The following is a 7,068-nucleotide window of genomic DNA, read 5'->3' as shown; positions in this document are numbered from 1 at the left end:
ACGCGTGCAAAAACGCAGCATGTGAACTATGCACATGGGTGACTATTCACATTCCATAGCTATCTCCCTTGATGCTATCCTAGTACTCCCCCATAAATAGTAGTTGGTCCCAGTCCCAGCAAAATTGGCAGGTTCAATCTAATATATTTTGTGCCTAAAAAGGGACCTATCACTCGCCATAAATACATATTTTTTTAATTTGATGTAAATGCCGCTGTTCTCCTGAATCCGACGGTATTTTTGTTTTGTTCCCGCGCCTCTCCGTTGCTGAGATATGGCCCCCTTTTCCCTGTATATTCTACTCTTTTTTTTTTTTTTATCCAAGAGGGCGCAGTCCTGAACGCTTCTTGAGGACCACGCCCACTTGGCTAACAACACTAGATTTATATACTTGGAAAAAGGGGTCATATCTCAGGAATTACTTGCAAAAAGTCAATAGTAGTCAGCTTACCCTGATCGTAGTTTCTCCTTGGTCCGATCATCTGCCAGGGATCCACACGGAAATGAGGGAGGCGCACCCTCCTGCAACCGCTTGGAACCAAAACAAATAAAGTCCAGTGGAGGAACCCTTCTTTTCGCATTTTTCTTAAAATCGTTTTATTCTTCAACAATCCTTAAAAGAACATCATTCCTTTTCGGACCAGGTATGTACATACAGTGGGCACTTTATGGCAGTATAGAGGACACAGTTGTCTAGGAACAGACTACGCGTTTCAAGGTCTTCTTCTAGGTCTAATTTATTTGCTATTCCTCTGCTCAAGATATACTCTAGGTATGGACTAGGTCCTATTAGGAATAATTAAAAAAAAAAAAAAAGACGTCCATTTTTAATTATTCCTAATTGGTTCCATATCTCAGGAATGGAGAGGCGTAGGAACAAAAGAGAAACATAAGGTAAGAAAAAAATAATATTATACTGTACATTTATGGCAAGTGACACAGAATTTATAAGATAGCATTATTAATAGGGTTAGTGAAAAGGGAAAAAAATGATATTGCTCATAAAGGAGTTTTGTCGGCCAATGTACACAGAAATAACCTCCACAAACTTTGGTTGTCGGAGTAATAAAGTGGTCATCCATGGCGTCACTATTTTAGCACTTTATGGGCACAATGCCACTGCTGGACTCATTACATGTTATGTATCTTATATCAGGTGTTCGGCTGGATGTAGTTTACAGTCAGGGCTGTCTACAGTAAGTTTGTCAGTAAATTACAGTAACGGCTTCTCCTCGCAGAAATCTCTGACTCATGGCTTATTTTCTTCTTCGTGTATCTCTTTCCCAACAGTACCTTACATTATTAGACTATATGCAAACAGCTCCCCTCTTCCCTGAAAAGGCGCGGTTACATGGAATCTTGTTAATAATCTCTGATCGATAGACTGTGACGTAAGGACGCTGACATTTTTGATGATAACTGCATTTTAATTTGTGCTTTTTATAAATAGAAAGTAATATAGTTTGAGCCGTACAAAACAACTTCTCAGGTGCAGCACTATGCCCGTAAATCTGCTGTCGCGTTCTGTGCTTGCCGAAAACTGGCAGTAAGTATTAAATTTCCCTGCAGCGTCCCCACAAGGAAAATTAAAGGGGTTGTCCATTGAAAATAAATTTTCACCTATCCTCGGAATAGTTGATAACTTGCTGATTGAAGGGTGTCCCACCGCCATTTGGCAGACCAAGGAACTTTTATCCCCACTGGGGAACTTTTATCCCATTATAAAATGGTGTGGCGGGTTGGATGCTCGACCACCCCTCAATTTATTCTGTATGGGGCTTCCTGAAAGAGCTGAGCTCAGAGCTTGGCAGCCCCATAGAAATGAATGGTGAGCAGGTTGCACATGCGTATCCCCCCCACCCCAACTAACCGCTTATATGCTATGGTTGCTGTTCATTATGGCATCTAAAGGGTTAAACTTGTGCAATCAAATCTTGCTCCAATTGCAGTAGTTAAAGAAAATGGGTGTCTGTTGAATATGGCTAAACCCCGCTCCATACAAATCTTCCTGATTTCTACCGTACATATAGACTGAATGTCGCGAGATGAGCAGACACCATGCCGGGGGCCGGGTTCGGTGGCACTAGGTTCCCCCTGCTCACAGGTACAATGGCCTGACGCCATACACCACTGCCTGTGCTTAACAATAGAGATAATTTTGCAGCTCCGACTGACGCACAGCGCCCCTCGTCTCCAGCTCTTCCCTGATCCGTATGATTCTATGTGGCCTGTAAATGCACTATTACATGGATACTGCACTTTATGCCACTATTATTTTATATATTCAGATATGTATGTGAAATGTGGCAAGAGGGTTTTCATTGTATGTTGCCCAGGAGTCATTCTCTATAAAACTGGCATACCTACAAACTGGTAATGCATACATCGATATCTATATCAGTGGGTACCACCACTGCCTGTGGCCTTCAGAGTGCCAACTGGTGGTGACCATTATACCCTGCCTGGCTGTCTCTACAGTCTTAAAGCTACAACCCCCATTTGTGAGTGCTGCTCCTGAGTATCGGCCTCTGCTGTCAGCCATATGACATCCCTGTCACAACCTTGTAACTGATGGGACAGTGACAGGTGGGACATTGGTGCAATGACAAACAGACCAACTCCTGCCCCCCATCTGCCTGAATGCAACCAAAACTTCTGGGGCAGTTATCATGGCGTGTTAGGAGATTCTGCAATCAGTAGAAGGCTTGTTCTAATCAAAAAGCACATTTCATCAAGAAGTATTCACAATTAGTGACATGGTAGGCTTCATAGGTAGGTTTTGCTTTGCCATGTATCTAAATACATTGGCCATGCCAGCATCACTGGTTGGCACCCACCCGGGCTCCAGCACCAGTCAGGGGCATAACTCCAATAGTGGCAGGAGTTGTAATAGCACCCGGGCTTTGCAGTCTAAGGGGGCCAAAAAGTCCCTTTGGCTTATATGAAAAGACCAATACTATTAAAGATTTGCAATAACTGGGGGCCCCGTTGGAGCTTTTGCATTGAGACCCATGAGCTTCAAGTTACGCCACTGGCACCATCTATGCTATGCCTCTGTGCCCAAGACCAATCTCTTGTTAAAGGGTGTTTGTTACTGGGTAAAATTGCGAAGTGCTTGTAAAAACAGGCAACTTTGCAATTTACTTGTTATTAAAATCCTCTTTTCAAGAATGGAGGGATTTTTAATTTTATTGCTTATGTAGCATCGGCATCTCTGCCTCCTGCCGGGCAGAGACGCCGTTCCCCTCACCGCCACGGCCCTGGTCCGGTGTCTTCCGGCTCCCGTCCTGCAGCTACTGTGGTGCGCACTGCGCGCAACTTTTCGGGCTCTGTGCTTAGGGTGCGCAGGTGCGCACTCCCTCTCTCTTAAAGGGGCCGCGCGCGTCGTCCTAAAAAGTCCCCGGCCAATGGCCAGAGGACTTCCCCTATTTTAAGCACCTCCTCCAATATGGAGGTGCCGGTGCAAGGTTGTTGTTCTGTGTGCTAACACTTGCTTCAGCCCTCAGGTCCCACTGCCTGTCAGTCCTGCCCTCCAGTCTGCCTGTCAGTCCTGCCTGCTAGTCTGCCTGTCAGTCCTGCTCACCAGTCTGCCTGCCAGTTACCTGCTGTGCTCGCCAGCCTGCTTACCTGGAAACACCTGCCTGTTACCTGTAGTGCATGCCAGCCTGCCTACCTGAAGCACCTGCCTGTTACCTGTTGTGCCTGTTCGCCAGCCTACCTGTAGGACCTACCTGTTACCTGTCGTGCCCACTTGCTTGCCTTCCCGGAGCACCCGTCTGGCTATCCGCCGAACCAGCCTGCTTATCTATCCGGACCACCCATCAGCCTTCCTGCTGTGCGCATCCGCTGTGCCGGTCAGTTCCTGCCATCTGACCCGTGGGAGTCACCTGCTCTCACACAAGGTCGGTCCCAGAGTGGCACCTGGTTCCCCTGCTCGGTCCCTCCCTGGTTCACGGAGTCGATTGAGCCGCCGTGCGACCTTGGTCAGGCCGAGTAGGCACTTAGTTACGCCCCTCTGGTCCCTCCTTGCACTAAAGCACAGAGGTTCCACCACTCGGACCCATAACAGCTTACAGTTCGTTGCCTATATTCGTGGTCATCGCTCCAGTCTAGTAGTCGAACATTCGCAGCACTGGCTCTGAAGCTGGCCGGATCATCGCAGTTATCTCCCGATCTGGCCACCTTTACTGCAGCGATGGGTCATGCCCCATCTGGAATACTGTGTCCAGTTCTGGGCTCCACATTTTAAAAAAGACATTGAAACACTAGCGCAAGTTCAGAGAAGAGCGACCAGGATGGTGAGCGGACTGCAAACTATGTCCTACGATAAACGGTTAAAGGATCTGGGAATGTTTAGCTTGGGAAAAAGAAGGCTAAGAGGAGACTTAATAGCTGTCTACAAATATCTGAAGGGCTGTCACAGTGTAGAGGGATCAACCTTATTCTCATTTACACATGGAAACACGAGAAGCAATGGAATGAAACTGAAAGGGAGAAGATACAGATTAGATATTAGAAAAAAACGTTTTGACACTGAGGGTGATCAATGGATGGAACAGGTGGCCACAAGAGGTGGTGAGTTCTTCAATGGAGGCCTTCAAACAGAAGCTGGACCGGCATCTGTCTGAGATGGTTTAGTGACTCCTGCATTGAGCAGGGGGTTGGACACGATGACCCCAGAGGTCCCTTCCAACTGTAAGATTCTATGATTCTATGTTCCTCTGATGCGGCAGAAGCAAAGCTGCCATTGCTTGCAGCACAATGAAGCCGCTGGTCTGAACTGTCAATCAAGTTGGAAGGAAGCTTGGAGAGTGGTACACTTTTGCAGGCGATGAGACAACCCCTTTGCTGAACATGATTTTGGTTAGGTGTCTACGGAGGCCACTAATTTCATGGGGGAAAAGAAGGAAGGGTCATGTTGGAAATTAATATGACCAATCTTTTATTTCCACGACTGAGTAGCCACTGCCAAAGGAGTCTGGTAGCATCCTATTCCCCTCTCCGCAGTGTGTTTCCAATAGGGGAAGTCAGCTCGACACTCATTTAAAGTCCTTTACACAGTATGGTGACCCAGAAAGATGCCAACAAAACTTCTTTTTAGGATACAAAGAAAATGTGATCAGCCAACAACGAGCTTTTGTTTGGTCATCTGCTGATCGCTGCCATTATTCCACTGGTGAACGATCAGCATTCTTACTTTTGGCCTATGTAAAAAAGGGCTTTTATAATCTTGCTCCCAAGAGAAAATCTACCTGCAAAGACCTTTACACACTGATTATAGGCATAAATCGACACAACACATTTTTACCACACATCATTTTTATTTTGTACTGATAATTTTGTTTGAACTTTGCAAAATGTAAGTTTAATTTAATCTTCCCCATAACAGTATTTCCTCTGCCATCCTCTGGGATGCTAATAAGGGTAAAACTGTGGTTGGCAGCTAGATAAGTGAATTATACGTCAGAGAGCCTCGTCAGTCATTCTGTCAGGAAAGGAATACAGATCAGTCTAAGGGGGGAAATTACCATTCCTTTTGTGCTAATATTTTGGCATGTTTTTGTGGCATACTTTAATGTCCGTTGCATTTATTCAGTATTTTCGCCAAGCTATAATGCTGCTGCGCCTCGCCCTAAAGTGTCACATTTTGCCCCCTAGAACGGGTATAGTAAGCTGGAAAAATTTTGCTTAACACATTTACTAAATTAATTTTTTTTTTGTCAAAGTCACTCGGTAACATAAGTGGCATAAAATCTACTATACCAACATTTATTAATTACGATAGCTACAATAGTGTTCAAAATAGCAATCCAATATGACCAACCAGATTAATCATTGTTTTTGGTATAAATGATATTACCACATGTCAAACAATTTACCAGTTGGTGCAGTAGATTCTAAGAAAACCCCAGACTCCGCATTCATCATCTGCAGGTTTTTGTGTCTGTGTATTTCAATAATTAATTGTATGGGGGGGTGTTCAAAATAATAGCAGTGTGGAGTTCAATTAGTGAGGTCAATCATTCTGTGAAGAAACAGCTGTGAATCAGGTGGCCCTTATTTAAGGGTGAAGCCAGCACATGTTGTACATGCATTTCTCCTTGAAAGCCTGAGAAATATGGGTCGTTATTCGACATTATTCAGAAGAACAGCGTACTTTGATTAAAAAGTTAATTGGAGAGGGTAAAACTTATAAAAGAAGTGCAGACAGTGATAGGTTGTTCAGCTAAAATGATCTCCAATGCTTTAATATGGAAAGCAAAACCAGAGAGATGAGGAAGAAACCGGAAGTCTACCATTCGAATGGATGGAAGAATAGCCAGAATGACAAAGGCTCAGCCAATAATCAGCTCCAGGATGATCAAAGACAGTCTCAAGTTATCTGTCAGTACTGTGACAGTTGGAAGACGCCTGTGTGAAGCTAATCTCTTAGCAAGAAGTCCCCGCAAAGTCCTACTGTTAAAAAAAGACATGTACTGAAGCAGATAGAATTAGCCAAAGAACACATCAACTGGCCTAAGGAGAAATAGAGAATCATTTTGTGGACTAATGAAAGTAAAATTGTGCTTTTTGGGTCCAAGGGCTGCAGACAGTTCGTCAGACGACCCCCAAACAATGTATTCAAGCCATAGTACGCTCTGAAGACAGAGAAGCATGGTGGTGCAAGCATCATGATATGGGCATGCTTCTCCTACTATGGTGCCGGACCTATTTACCATGTACCAGGGTTCATGGACCAGTTTGCATATATTAAAATACTTGAAGAGGTCATGTTTCCTTACGCTGAAGAGGATATGACCTTGAAATGGGTGTTTCAACAAGAAAACGACCCTAAACACACCAGTAAACGAGCAAAATTTTGGTTCCAGTTCAACAAAATTGAGGTTATGGAGTGGCCAACCCAATCCTCGGACCTTAATCCGATAGAACACTTTTGGGGTGACATCAAAAATGCCGTTTCTGAGGCAAAGCCAACAAATGCCAAAAAATTGTGGCATATAATCAAAGCATCCTGGGCTGGAATAACAGTGCCAGAAGTTGGTTGACTCTATGCAACATAGATGTGAA

Source organism: Phyllobates terribilis, unplaced genomic scaffold (genome assembly GCF_046119375.1).
Source record: "Phyllobates terribilis strain yellow unplaced genomic scaffold, ASM4611937v1 Scaffold_8__6_contigs__length_399053987, whole genome shotgun sequence".
Taxonomy (NCBI): Eukaryota; Metazoa; Chordata; class Amphibia; order Anura; family Dendrobatidae; genus Phyllobates; species Phyllobates terribilis.
The sequence above is the reverse complement of the archived record's forward strand: the minus strand, read 5'-3'. Positions refer to the sequence as shown.